Source organism: Hipposideros armiger, unplaced genomic scaffold (assembly GCF_001890085.2).
Source record: "Hipposideros armiger isolate ML-2016 unplaced genomic scaffold, ASM189008v1 scaffold_72, whole genome shotgun sequence".
In the NCBI taxonomy this organism is placed as follows: Eukaryota; Metazoa; Chordata; class Mammalia; order Chiroptera; family Hipposideridae; genus Hipposideros; species Hipposideros armiger.
In genome coordinates, this window is record NW_017731422.1 from 4,039,702 (window position 1) to 4,053,995 (window position 14,294).

The window sequence follows — 14,294 nt, forward strand, 5'->3', positions numbered from 1 at the left end:
TGCCTCTACAGATGCCCTCCAAAGGCAGCACTGTGGGCATCTCGAGGCATCTCTCCCCTCCCCCCCCGACCCAGGCCGAAGGTTATTTTGGAGCTTTGAACCAGAAGGGCCCTTGCTTCTGGGCGCAGCTCAGGAAGAAAGAAGGGCTGCTCTGAAAACTGGGGAGTTCAGGGAAAGGCTGCATATGAGGAGTGAGATGCTCCCCGCCTCTCCAGCTCCTTCCCATGCTGGCTCCTCAAACACCGACATCCAGGCCGGAGAGACCTGGTACAGGTGCCAAGTGGCCCCGCTTCCAGCCCGGATCACCAGACACCTGAGGAAAGCTTCTAACTTGAAAGAGAGCCTACAATAAAAACAGAAAAACCTGGATTCAAGGCTGGTAGGATAACCTCTGGGAAGGCCTTGCACCCTTACCATCTTCTTTTCAGAGACAGGCACCCAGGACCGCCTGGCCACTGCTTTGGATGCATGTCTGGGTCCCCAGACATCCTGTCATTTGACCCCACACCAGCCCCAACTCCTTGTGCTCTAAAAGTATGCTCCAGTGAATAAGATGTGAGTCCTAGGAATGAAACCAATGGGATTCACCCATGGTATGCAGGTAAATATTTAACAACTGGCTCTCTGGAAAAAAGAACCCCCGATGTGTAGGTGTTTGCTGATTACTGTAGTGTAAATATTCCCACTAAGGCCGGTTTCAAGTTACCAAAATGAAACTGCTGGTTGTGGAATTGGGAGGAGGGGCCCCCAGCCAGCTCTCACAGGCCGGCCGAGCTGGCTCCAGCACACCAGTGATTTACCTCGGGCGGCCGTGACCAGGGGTTCACTCAGGCCGCTGCTATGGGTCAATCACCCTTGGCCTTCATCCTCCTTCTCCATGAACCATGGCCCATGCGCCTAACTAACCTCAGGGGCAGCTCTTCTGGACCAGAGGAGACACTTGAGATGGGAAATCTATCTCCTACCAACAAATTGCAAGTCAAAAGTGGTGGTTTTATATAAAACTAGGGCTGGAGAGGAGCCCCTTGAGATTGGGTTCACTCGCTACACTGCTTCCCCATTCTCCAGTGGCTGCTCAAAGCTGGGGTGAGAGGGCCTCATCAGAGAGCTGGAGGGCCGTGGTCAGCCAATGTATCTCTTTCTTGTCTTTGGAGGGGTTGCCCAGCCTGGACCATGGGAGGGTATGACCAGTATGGGCTGTGTTTGGGACTTAAGCCCTGGAGGGGGGTAGGGGTTACTCTTAGGGTGAGGGGACTCAGAATCAAGTCCTCCAAGTCTTCAGGCATCTTCTGGGCATAACCTTTCTGTAAAACACCCCTGTGGCCTCAGTTTACCCACTCATTAAGATGCCAGAGAAAGGAATAACAAACTTTAATTGCTGCCAAGAAGAAGGACCTCCCTTTACCATCATTGACAGTGGGCATGGCCCAGCTGTCTTAGCCCAGGCACGGTCCACTCTTCCTGGAGTGAGCAGCGCTTCCCCCTCCAGAGCCAGGGATCACAGGGCTAAGGGTGCAGGCGGGCAGGGGGCTTCTTACTGACTAGGAGTGCCACAAAATCATGTTGGCAGGAGGCACGTCAAAGCGCTTGCGGGTGTGGTCAGTGTCCATGCGATACAGGTAGCCAGCCACAGGTAGGCTTCTGCAAGGTGTAGAAAGGGTTCAGGCAGTTGGAGTACTGGGAGGTGTAGAAATTGAACCTGGGCTTGTCCAGGTTCGGGCCCCTGGGGTTCACCACCACTGGCACATAAGCTGCAGCCAGCGTCTGCTCGTGCGCCTGCTTCCACAGCCGAGACAGAGGAGGGCATGGAAGCTTCACCTTTTTGCCTGATGGTGTCTTTGGCCCATGGCTGGGTGCTGAGGGCTTCTGTGAGTCCTGGGAGGAAGGAAAGAAAGAAAGAGATTGGACACTGAGATGTCCACTGCTGGGAACAGGGCAGGAAGGGGAGTCAGGGGCCACTGGTCAGAAGCCCACAGAGCCACCTGGAACACAGCTCCGCTGGCTGTGGAGCCAGACGCCCAAACAGAGGCGGGTCTTCCAGGTTCGCTGACCTGCCCCTGCTAATGCTGACCTCGACCTGCTTTTCAGAGGCCACTGTCAGTTCAGAGGCTGGGAACCCAGGCTCACCCTCAAATACCCCTATGCCTTCCTCCCACATCTAATCTGCCCGTCAGCGCCCTTCATATCACTCTCCTCTGCCACTGCTCTGCCCAGACATCCATCCTCTCTGTCCTGACCTCTTGCCTGAAAAGCCTGTGCTTTATATTCACAATGAATTAATCTTTCTATATTAATGGCCAGATCGTGTGACTCCCCTCCTCAAAGTATCTTTTGCTCTCTACTACCTAGAAAAGAGCGCCCAAGGCTCCCAGCCTGGAAGGCAAGACCTTTAAGGACAGGGCTTCCCCTGCCCTATGTTTGAACCTTACCTGACATTTATTTGCTTTTTTGTCACCACCCTCCATGACCGTCCTATGACCTTGGAACCTCACACTATCTCCCACTTGGTTTTACCAGGCTTCCCCAGCCTAGTGGGCCCTCCCTCCCATGCATCAGGGAAGTTGTGTGGTTTTTGTTGTTGTTGTTGTTTTAAGATTTTTATTGGGGAATTGGGGAAGGGGAACAGTGTTGGGGAATTGGGGGAGGGTAACAGCCAAGGGGTTGTCCTTCAGTCTTAGCTGTAGAGGGTGCAGCTAGCTCAGCTCCAAGTCCAGGTGACATCCAGCAGCCCGTTGACAGCTCGTGGGCGCTCAGCTCAAGGTGTTGTGTTCAATGTGTTCAACCTTATTTGTGGGCAGGCGTAGCTCACCATCCCATGCAGAAGTCGAACTGTCAACTTTGTTGTTAGGAGCACATTCTCTCACCAGCTGAACCATCCTGCCACCTGTTGGCAGCTCAGCTTGGACGCAGCCCATGTGGGAATCGAACCGGTGACCCTGTTGCTCAGAGCTCGCACTCTTAACTGAGCCACTCAGCCAGCCCCCCGAATTTGTACTTCTTAATTCCTTCCTCTTCTTCACCCCACCCCATAGGGAAGTTGTGTCTTTTCCTTTCAGCCATGAGCTCCTTGAGGGCAGCACCCTTTCACCTTTACCCTTGACGTAACAGCTTCCAAAATCCTATTCCTTCTTTTACTCCAGACCAAGGTATTTAGTGAGCACACAATAAATACTGGTTTGAATGAACTGAATTCTAGTAAGGGGTAACCCCTCTTCCAACCAGCCAGTCTATTCTGTTGTAGAATATCTCTCATTGTTAGATGTGTCTCCCACCCAACAATGCCTGCTCTCCACAACCACCACTGTTGGGTCATCAGGTATGGAGGTCTCTGCCCCTCTAGGAGTCCCCCGTTGCCACATGTATCACATCTCCCTGACATTTATAATTGCTTCTTTGTGGCACCCTCCTTGACAGTCTTCTGACCTTTGAACTCTCACATTGGCTCTCAGCTACTGGATGCCCATTTCACTAGGGACCTTCAGAGCCATGACAGTACAACCCAAAGGATGAGTTGCCCGTGTGCCAGGCTGACTCTGTCCTGCTCCCCTGGGCTACCACTGGCAGGAGAGCCTATTTCCTCTCTGCCAGCCTTGCAGGCCCCTGGAACTGGGAGGGAACCCTTAGCTACAGTTACTGGAAGTTGAGCCCCCACCATCTTACAAAAGAAATCTCTGGTACTCACGGCCATACTGTATGCACCTTTGTGGTTAATTTACAAACTATTTGTACAATTTGAACTTGATCAGTGTTTCCTCAGTGAGGAAAGCTCAAGGCAGTTTTTGCTCCTACAGGCTCTTGCTTGGGGGCTGGGGGATGCCTCAGCTATGCATTTCAAAATTCTTTCTATTTTTCCAAGCCAGCAGCTGGCTTGACACCTCCTTCAGGAAGCCTCTGATGCTGCAGCCCCTGCCCTCTCTCATCCTCCACTGTGCCTTCAGTCGCGTGTGGTCCTGTACTGGGCTGGGAATAGGGTAAGGCAGGTGCGTACATTCTAAGGTGCTGTGCGAGGGCACAGTGAGCGCTTCTTTTCATTTGGTACCCTGGGGGCTGTTGGCCTCATCCTACTTGCAAGTCATGGTCTTTCTGGGCTTCTGCTCATGTTCCAACAGCCTGTAAAGCGCTCCCGGGGGTCAGGACCGTATCCTATTCACCTCTGTGTCCCTGGGACTAAACCCAGTGCTGGCTCACAGACAAGCTGGAGAGAGGCATGAACAAGTGTTCAGCTGCCTTCCAGACTCTTCCAGGCTCAGCCCTGAGATGCGGGGTTACAAGCAGAGGGGCAAGCACAGGAAATGAGCTGTGATGGTAGTCATCCACGATCATTTTTTTGCCACCAGTTATAAGCACAGCACCAAAGTCTTTAAAAGGGATTATCTCTTTTAATCCTCACATTAACCCTTTAAGGAAGGTATTCTTATTAACTCCATCTATAGGTGAGAAAACTTAAGTATGGAGGCTAGTCACATGTTTAGGGTCACATGGTTGGTAAGAGCCAGGCTGGGGTTTGAACTCAGTCCTGGCTGACCCCAAGACCCACACCCTATATTCCATGATGTATCCTGTGTCCACTGCACTGTGGGGACAAGGCCTGCCATGTCATTTCTGCCCTTGCTATGTCAACTTGCTGAGGCCCTGCCAGGTGTGCGGGGCAGCAGGGGTGCAGCTAAGACCGCCCTCCACAGACCCCAGGCTCACTGGAGGGTCAGGCAGCCAGGTTGCACAGTCAGGCAGCGACACTGGGGTTCTGAATGCTGGATTTGGGTTCTGGGTTCTGGTACCCTGCATGGATAGGACGATGCACTGAGAAGGGTGAGACTTATTTTATGAGTTATCCTCTCTTAGCAGAGCTGAGGATGTGACATTCGTTCATTCATTCATTCAGAACTACTCCTCTTGTATGCCAGACTCTGAGTGTGCAGATAACATCTGTAGAACAGGGCTTCTCCCCCCTCAGTACCATTGACTTTGGGCTGGATGGTTGATTCTTTGTGGTGGAGGCCGTCCTGTGCATTGCAGGCTGGTTAGCAGCATCCCTGGCCTCTATTCACTCTACCTCCCTCCCTTGTGCAACAGACAAAAATGTCCCTCAACATTGCCAAAGCCACCTGAGGGCAGTGAGAATCACTGCTATACAGTCCATGACAATCGCTGTATCCTCGATGCTGATGTTGACAGCCTAGCCCTGTAGAATCTTCCCTTTCCTTGACCACAGATGTGGCCCAGTTTTCTTCCCGTTAAGCATGATCCTGAGGAAGTGGGGCTCAGCCTGTGGCCGAGGAGATGAAACTGCAGAGGCCCCAACCCCCATCCACACCTGCTCTCCAGCCCACCCTTCAGTCTTGGCCACTTGGACCCTGTAGGCTCAGGAGGCTGGTGTCAGGGGTAACAGAGGCAAGTGCTTTCAGAATGGTTGGGGGGTCTTACCAAGACCCCACAGAGGAAAGGGTGACTCTCTTTGATAACAGAATTGGGCATCTATCAAGTGCCAGGCACTAGCCACTTAGCTCTGCCAAAGCTCCTTAGAGGCATTTGACATGTCATTCCCATTTTTCAAATGAAGAAACTGAGGCTCAGAGGGATCTAAGCATTGGTCTAAGTTCACACAGTTAGTGAAGTGGCGTGTAAGAACCTTGCAGCAGTCCCATGAGTAGTGGCTAGTTAATACAGGAACCAGAATGAATTGGAACGCTCCCCTCCCTCTCTGTGGCAGCCCAGGCCCTGGTTCGGGCCGACCTGCCCTGGGTCTACCAGTCAGCTATGTCCCAGCTGCTGCTTCTGTAATGCTCAGGACCCTGATAGGGGAACCCAGGGCCCCAAGCGCATCCAGGAACAAGACCCTTGCAGAAGAAACTGGGACAGAGGGACAATCCCCAGAAGGAGGAAGAGGAGGAGAGAGGGAGGAGGAAGAGAGAAAAGAGGAAGAGAAGACACTGGGCAGGAAAGTGGAGGAGGAGGAGATGGAGGGCGAGCCCAGCCTCGCCCTGCCCCTTCCAGGGGCCTTGCCAGGCTCCAAGTGACTAACCTCAGAGGGCTGAGAACACTCCATCTCCTCCCCAGGGCCCAGCACAGGCAGCTTGGGAGGGAGGGTGGGGCCTGACTGCATACTTTCTAGGTTAACATCTGGTTTCATTTAACCATCTCCTCCCCAGTCAGGCCTTCCCTGTCCAGTGCCGTGTGTGTGTGTGTGTGTGTGTGTGTGTGTGTGTGTGTGTGTGTGTGTGACTTGAAAAAAAGTGGTTCACAGCTGGGGGGTAACTTTTCCCCCTCAAGGGCCATTTGGCAATCCTGGAGGCATTTTTAGTTGTCACAACTTGGAGGGGGGGTGCTATTGGCACCTAATGGGTTAAGGCCCGGGATGCTGGTAAACCATCCATGCCACAGTGCACACACAGCCCCACAGCAAAGATTAACACAATGTTAATAATGCCAAGGTTGAGAAACCCTGGTTTAGAGGTTTGAGGGAGACCCCCTTTCCCCTACCTGCTTCCCGCAGCCCTAGCTTAAGCCTCCTATTCCACAGCGAGGAATGAAGCTTAAAGGGCAAGTGGAGGGTCCCACCAACCCCTTCCCTCCTTATTTTCACTGGGGGTTCGAGCTAAAGCCAAAAGTAGGAATGTGACTCGAACCCTCCCTTCATGCCCCCTACCCCCACAGGCAGAGCCCACCAAGGCCTTTTAGACACACACATGTATGTTTTTGTCTCTTGTACCGGGGCTTAGAAGGCGGAAGAGGATGACTCAAGACTGGGGCTTTTTAAGTAGAGCAAGAAGACCGCATACATGACATTACTGGGAAGACACTGGACTCTCAAATACTCCAGGCCTCCTGGCATATCCACTAGCTAGGCCCATGCCTGACATTCCACTATTAGCACCTCACTCTTTGATGGAAGGGCTCCTGCCCTGTTGAAATGCAAATGACGTTGGGTGAGGCTGCTGATTAAGCCTGGCTGGGCACCTGGTCCTGTGGAATGTGCCTGGGCTTCGGAGGTTGAAGGCCTGAGCTCAAGGCCTGACCCTGCCCTTACAGGTTGGGCCACCTTGGGCAAGTAGCCGAACCTCTTTGAGCTTTAGTTGCCTCATCTGCAAAATGGGGATAATCAGGCTATCTACTTCCCCAGCTTGTTGTGGGGGTGCAATGAATGTGGGAACTGTGCAAGCACAATGCTAATTGTGATTATTATCAGGCTGGTCCAGCAGTTGCATCTCGGTTTTGAGCGTGCTCATCTGAACCTTTAGGAGAGCATGTTTGCCTGCAGTGGGGGCAAGTGGGCTTGGAAGAGGCCCGAGAGTGGCCTCAGCCTTCTCATAAGGCTGTGTGGCATGGGGGCCTGGCGTTCAAATTCCAGCTCTACCACCCACTAGGTGCCCAATGTTTCGGTAATTTATGATACTCTATCTCAGTTTTCCCACCTAGGAAGTGGGAGCAACAAGAGACTCTATCTCATAGGGTTACCATGAGGATGTAATGAGATATTGTCATGTAAAGTGCCTAGCTCTCTTAAGTACTCAATAAACTTTAGCTATAAGATGGGGTAATGCAAGCTAACAGTTTTGGAAGTGTCCTGAAGATGTGAAGAACCAGAGGGGTTGGATGCTGGCCCACTTCCTGCCCCCCACCCCCAGCTCTACAGTAGGAGAACAAGAGTTGGGCACTGGCACCTAAGTCTTCTGTAAGAGGACCCCAGCTCTCAGCTACATAGCTGGGCCAGCCTGGGGCCTTCATACTCCTTCCTGCCAATCAAACTTCTTGTGACCTTGGGTACCCTGATCTAGCCCCATGATGTCATCTCACCTGGGTCATCTTTGACCAGGGCCTTCCTTGGTGGTAAGATGGAACTTCTGGTGGTCAGAGGCTCCAGGGCCTCCCACCTGGGAGGCTACTGGGAGTGCCAAGGTGGGGAGAACTTGGGTGGGCATGGGCATTGTGATGCCTCTTTGACAGCACAATTCCTTCTGTCTTCCTAAGGAGACACAGGGGCAGGGCTAGGGGCTGAAGTCTCAAGGCCTGGAAAGGTCTTCTTTTAAACTTGAAAGTGACCCACTCTGCAATTTCCCCTTCCCACAGTCTCCCAGGACCCCTGAATTGTGGGTAGTGGGGTAAGAGGAGAAAGGAGGAAATCATCCTAGTTATCTAGGCACCTCCAGAAGTCTTAATTTCCCCCAGGTCCCCAACATGTCATAAGAAACCACTACAGGCAGGAAACGTACCCAGCCAATCCACCATTCTCTTTCTTTCTCAGGGCTGGTTTGGATCACAGGAGGGTCCATGAGACCCCCACTCCTTGCCACACACACAGTCTCGACTCCTCCAGCCCTTTCGGCTGTTGAGGTACAGGCAATGGTTTTAAGTGTCCTGCTGCTGCCTTACTTTACGCAGGCCTGGCTACTTGGACATTCTCTCTACCCCTCTTTACCTGCTGTATGATCTGGACAAATTACTTAACCTTTCTGACCCTTACTTATTTTTCCTTTGTTGGACCTCAGGTACAGGAGGCTGAGTTATTCATACACCTCACTTCATGATGCCTTATCGTCCTTGGTCCATGATGGCCTCCTCTCTCATCATATTAATTTTCCCCTTTATCTTCGGTCTCCAGCCACATTCCCCACCCACCCCAGCCAGAGGCAACCATTCTAATGTGCTTAATGAGCATCTTCTTGTTCATACGTGTTCTTGCAAAATATATACGTTGTTGTTTTGTGTGCAGGTCATTTTTATTTACATAAGTGACATAGTGTGTTTTAGATCTCATTCTGTTGTTTACTTTGATTGCTCCCTACTGTTTTTAAGGACCATCTAGATCCTTGCTTCTAATTACTGTGTAGTCCACGGAGTGCATCCACCATATTTGACATCTCTAATCCCCAAGGGAGGGACCCCTGGGTGCCTCCAACTCCCCATCCCTGCAAACAGCACTGCAATAACATGACATTCATGTCCTGCTAGGGAACCTGGGTGAAGGCATATTCCTAAGAGCAGAATCGATTGGCTGTAGAGTATGAGCAAACATCATTTGGAATCTTCTTTTCCCATCCATAAAATGGGTGTATTGTTCCCTCCACTAGGCCCCATGCCTGACACAGAAGGCACACTCAGTGAATAGCAGGCATGGCTGCATTTCCTGCCAGGACTCAGGGAGAGAGGGCAGGTGGGGGAGAGAGCGAGAGCGAGAGCGAGAGCGAGAGAGAGAGAGAGAGAGAGAGAGAGAGAGAGAGAGAAAGAAGCCAGACCTAGGAGGGGTGGCGCAGAAGTGCTCCCAGAGCTCCAAGTCCCAGTTCAAGAGTTGGTTTCCAGAACACAAAAGAAGTGTGTGGAGCGGTGCCGATTCCTAGAGCACAGGACCTGGGTGGAGGAGATAGCTGTGCCCAGGAAATGCTTAGGGCACCCCATTTTCCTCTTTCCTCGGAGACGGAAGCAGCCTCCTCACATAGGAGGTGCCAGACAGCCTCATTTGCTGTTCTGCCTCTGTTCTACCAGCCAGCTAGCTTTTCAACCACATGTGAAACCACGTCTGAGTGTTTCCTACCATCCCACTTTATGGGTGGAGCGACTGAGGCTCGGGAGGGCTCCACAGTCACACAGGAGGTGAGTGACAGAAGTAGCCCTAAGAATCCACATCTCCAGGTCCCCTCATCCAGTGCTCTTTAAAAAAAGAAAATGCAGGGGCAGCTGGTTAGCTCAGTTGGTTAGAGCTCAGTGCTCATAACACCAACGTTAACAGTTCGATCCCCACATGGGCCATTGAGACGCGCGCTCCACAACTAGATTGAAACAACGACTTGACTTGGAGCTGATGGGTCCTGGAAAAACACAGTTCCCCAGTAAAATTTCTTAAAGAAGAAAAGAAAATGCACTTTATGTTAAACTATGTTCTTTATTCTTTGTTGAGTTTTAAGTTAAAACAAATGACCTCCCAACAGAGCAGATTACTAAAAAGTAAGAAATCCCTCATGGAGTCCTGGCATTCCAATTGCACCTTCTCCATGGTTCTGTTCCCTTCTAATCCCGACCATTCACAAATATACTTTATATTTGCAATCTACATAGAATTTTGTTTTTTGCTTTTTGTACTTAATCCTTTTTTTAAACACACACACACACACATACACACAATTTCAGATTGTAAATTGTGTTTTACATGGGATGTTTTTGCATGGACTTCAAGGTGACTATGTAGACACCTGCCCCACCCTGTCTCCTGAGCCCAGGTTGAATTTTCCTTCTTGAGGATCTTTGTTGAATTGGTATTGCTCTCTTGCAGTCTCCGGTGGCCTCTGTTCTGTCTTTGTGTCCTCTGTTTAGCATCTCTGTGTCCAAAGTTAGGGTAGGAAGGGAGATGGGAACACACAGGTGCTGACTACCTAACATGAGTCAGACTCTACTGGGTGCCTTATCCCACTATCTCATTGAATCTCATAGCAATCTCACATTAATAGCCCTGTTTTACAGATGAACAAGCTGAGGCTCAGAGAGGTGGTAACTCAGTCGAGGTTACACCCTTGCTAAGAAACAGAGTCAGGATGCAAACCTATTCCTCAGCAAGGAGCCTTCCCACTCTGTCATGGTCCCATCAACAGAGTCCATGGTTACAAAGGGAAATTGGTCTCTCCCCCGTGCCCCCAAACACACCACTCCCCACCCAGGGCTGGACCTTGGGTTCCCACATGCTCAGGCATCAGGTAATGACTTCTGCGAGCCCCCTTTCAGGATGGAGGAGTTCACAACAGCCAGACCTCCTCTTAGCCTGACCACAACTCCTGCCCAGCTCAGGGGAGTGCTGAGGTCGGGGGATTGGAGCCCAAACGACACAGTCTCAGGAGCTGGTCTGGCATCAGGTGTCTGTGGCCTAGAACAAGAGGTTGGACAAGATGGTCTGCGGCCCAGTGTCATTTGAGTTGGGTTGTTGAGAGGTCTGACTTTTGCCCCTGGAAACGAGCTGCAGAGACCTGGAGTGATGATGAAGGTGACTCTCAGGACTTCTCAGCCTGCCCTTCTCAGTCTCATCATGCACTCTCCCAGCCAGGAGCACTTGGCTTTGTTGGAGGAAAAACCACAAACTTGACAAAGGCCTGACTGAGTCTCTGGAGAGACTGCTACTTCCGGGCCCCAATCCTACTTGACATTCCAGAACTGGCCAGTAAAGTCCACTCTTGGAAGTTACAAAGTAATTGCCGAGCAGAGATTTAATTACAGGATCGGGCTTTGGGCTGTTTTGAGAGGAACCTATTATTTGGCTGTTTCTTTTACTGGAAGAGCAGGTGTGAGGTGTTGTTATTAGATGGAGGGGGGGCCCAATAGCAACAGGACAGGGTGCTGAGCTGGACAGAGAATTAGGCCCCATCCCTCCCTGCCGCAGGGAACTTGGTCTCAACAGCTGCCAGGCTGACAGGGTGAAACTGAAACTGGAGGTGTGTGTGTGGGGGGGGTGCTGCTCACCGCTGAACCCAGACCTTCCAGAGACTCCCCCAAGACCTCACCAACATGGGAATGAAATCGGGGTGAAATGAATCATGTAAGGGCAGGGGGCATCCTGACATCCAGACTTGGCAGCCTCAAGCCCTTTTGGTGCTCATTATCACACTGGTTCCCCCCTTTTCCTCCATCCCCAAACAATCCTAACCCAAAAAGCAAGGGCACAAAAAGGGGAGAGAAATGAACAAATACTTAAGGAGTACCCCTGTGGGCCAGATCCTGTCCTGGGTACTTCACATCCATTATCTTATTTAATCTTCAGAACAGTCCTGGAAGAGGTACTGTCACCAATCCCAAGACAGATGAGGAAAGTGGCTCAGGGGTTGATCTTTTTTTTGTTTTTTTAATTTCTCCTATAGGCAAGCTGTTTACCAAACCCTTACTTTCTTCCCAAGAAATGTCCCACAAACCAATAACTCCACTCTTTCTGTTTCTGCCACCAGCATACAAGTCCTGCCCCACCCCCACCCCTCCTGCTTGTCAATTAACCACTTGATTACCCAGTGAAACAATCAATCAAGCCCCTGAGCCTTACACTCTCTCCTTCCCATCCATCCTTCATCCAGATGTTAGCTGTTACCCTTGCCTGCACAGTCATCAGTGCGCATCTAATAGTCGCTGACCCTAGCTAGGCCAGAGCTTCTCAAACTTGAACATGCTCCTGCATCACCAGGGGACCTTGTGAAAACAAAGCTCCTCTGCTGGGTACCTTAATCCATCAGCTCACTGAAACTTGTAATGACTTTACATTAATAGTCTGTTTTAAGAGATGAACAAACTGAGGCCCCAAGAAATTGCCCGATGCCTGGGATGGGGCCGGAGAGCCTACATTTCTAGGAAGATCCCAGCGGATGCAGATACTGCTGGTGCGTGGACCACATTTCTAGGCTGAACTCTTCTGCCTAGTTACTTTAATTTTTAAATAGGAAATACATTTCCATGGTTTGAAAATGTTTAATTCTAGAAAGGCGTTTAGTGAAAAATTTCCCTTTCTCTCCTATCCCTCCATTTGCCCAGTCCCCCGACCTCCACCCCCAGTAAACACTTTTATTCGTTTCTTATGGATCTTTCCAAAGTTCCTGTGTGCTGATACAAGCAAATAAGATCACACTCATCCTGCCCCAAATGGTAGCAGACGACACACACACCGTTTTGTCAACAGCGTATCAGTTTATCTTGAGATAACTGGACATCGTAGGCTGACTCATTCATTTTTAGAGTTGCATTATTATTATTCCATTGTGTGGATGTGCCATAATTTATTTAATCAGTCATCTCCAGGTAGACAATTTAAGTTGTTTCTGATCTTCCCAGCTGGCCTTTTTAAGCCTTCCACACCCTGGCCAAACTTGCTGTTACCTCACCCCCATCCCCCAGTTCCCAGCTCCACCATGCTGAGCCCTTGCAGAGGACTTCACACCTCCCGTATGCCCTCCTCAGATCCTCTGACGCACCCATCCACTGACCCACCGACCCACAGACATACCAACCCACCATGATTGTGCCTTCTCTGAATCTCTATTAGCCTCTTCCTCATCATTTAGCTCTCCACTCTGCACCGCTCCATGTGTCTCTCCAAATGACTAAAGCAACTTAACTCAGGAACCATGCCTTTGATTTCTCTGCATCCTTCACAGCCCAGAGCTGGGCACACAGCAATTGTCAATAATATTACATCCCTATCTCATAGGGTTACCATGAGGCTGGATCTGGGTGTAAGAGCCCAGGAGCTCCCCAAGGTGGGAGGAACCTCATATTTCAGAGGTCTCCAAGGAAGAAGCTCTTATCTTGTGCCTGATTGTCTAGAGCACTCGGGTGGGTTGTGATGATATCCAGGGTGTGATGGGTGTCTGGGGTTCCTTTGCACCTTTCTCATGTGGACAGTGGGAGGACCCAGGATGTGGAGATAGGAGGGTGGAAGGATGGATGGCATTGTTATGTGCACATGCCCTAGAATGAGTGCCTTCCCTTCTCTATTAACATCCTTGTCATCCTTCATGGGCCAACTCAAGTCTCACTTCTTCCAAGAAGCCTTCCTGGGTTTCCCCCAGCCCACGCTAACCTCCCTTCCTCTGAATTCCTGCTGTGTGTATTAGTGACAGCAATCAATGTTCTGTACTTAGTCATCATGGCCTGCCACCTTGAATCATGTAAACCTTATCTCCTTGATGAGACCCCAAGGTCCATTATGGTAGAAACAACACTTCTTTAATTCTTTTATATCCCCACATGTCCTGAACCCTCAGCACAGCACTGGGCAATTGAGAGAGCCTCCATAGACACTCATTGAATGAACAAGAACTAGTTTGAGAGCCATAGTAGTGGGTAGGGAGGGACAGGGTTGACCACAGGTGTGTCTCCAACCAAAAACACTTGGGGAACACCTCATAGCCATAGTCCCTGAAGGTTCCACTCATCCTGTCCATTGAGGCTGGAGCAAGGAAGGAGGACTTTTCAAAAATGTCACTGTCATGAAAAATAAACAAAGGCGCAGGACTGTGTTAAATTAAGAGATTAGAGGAACATAACAAGCAAATCCAATGTGTGCATCTCGATTAGACTGCGAATTTAAAAAAAACTAAAAAATTAAAATGACATTTTGGGAGATGATAATAGGGTATTGATGTGAAATTTGAGTGTGATAACTATTATGGTCATTTAGGAGAATGTCCTGGGCCTGCCGAGTGGCTCAGTTGGTTAAGAGCTCTCTCAAGAGCGCGAGCTCTTAGCAACAGGGTTGATGGTTCGATTCCTGGCCCGAGCTGAGCTACCAACAGGTGGCAGAATGGCTCAGCAAAAAAAAAAAAAAAAAAAAAAAA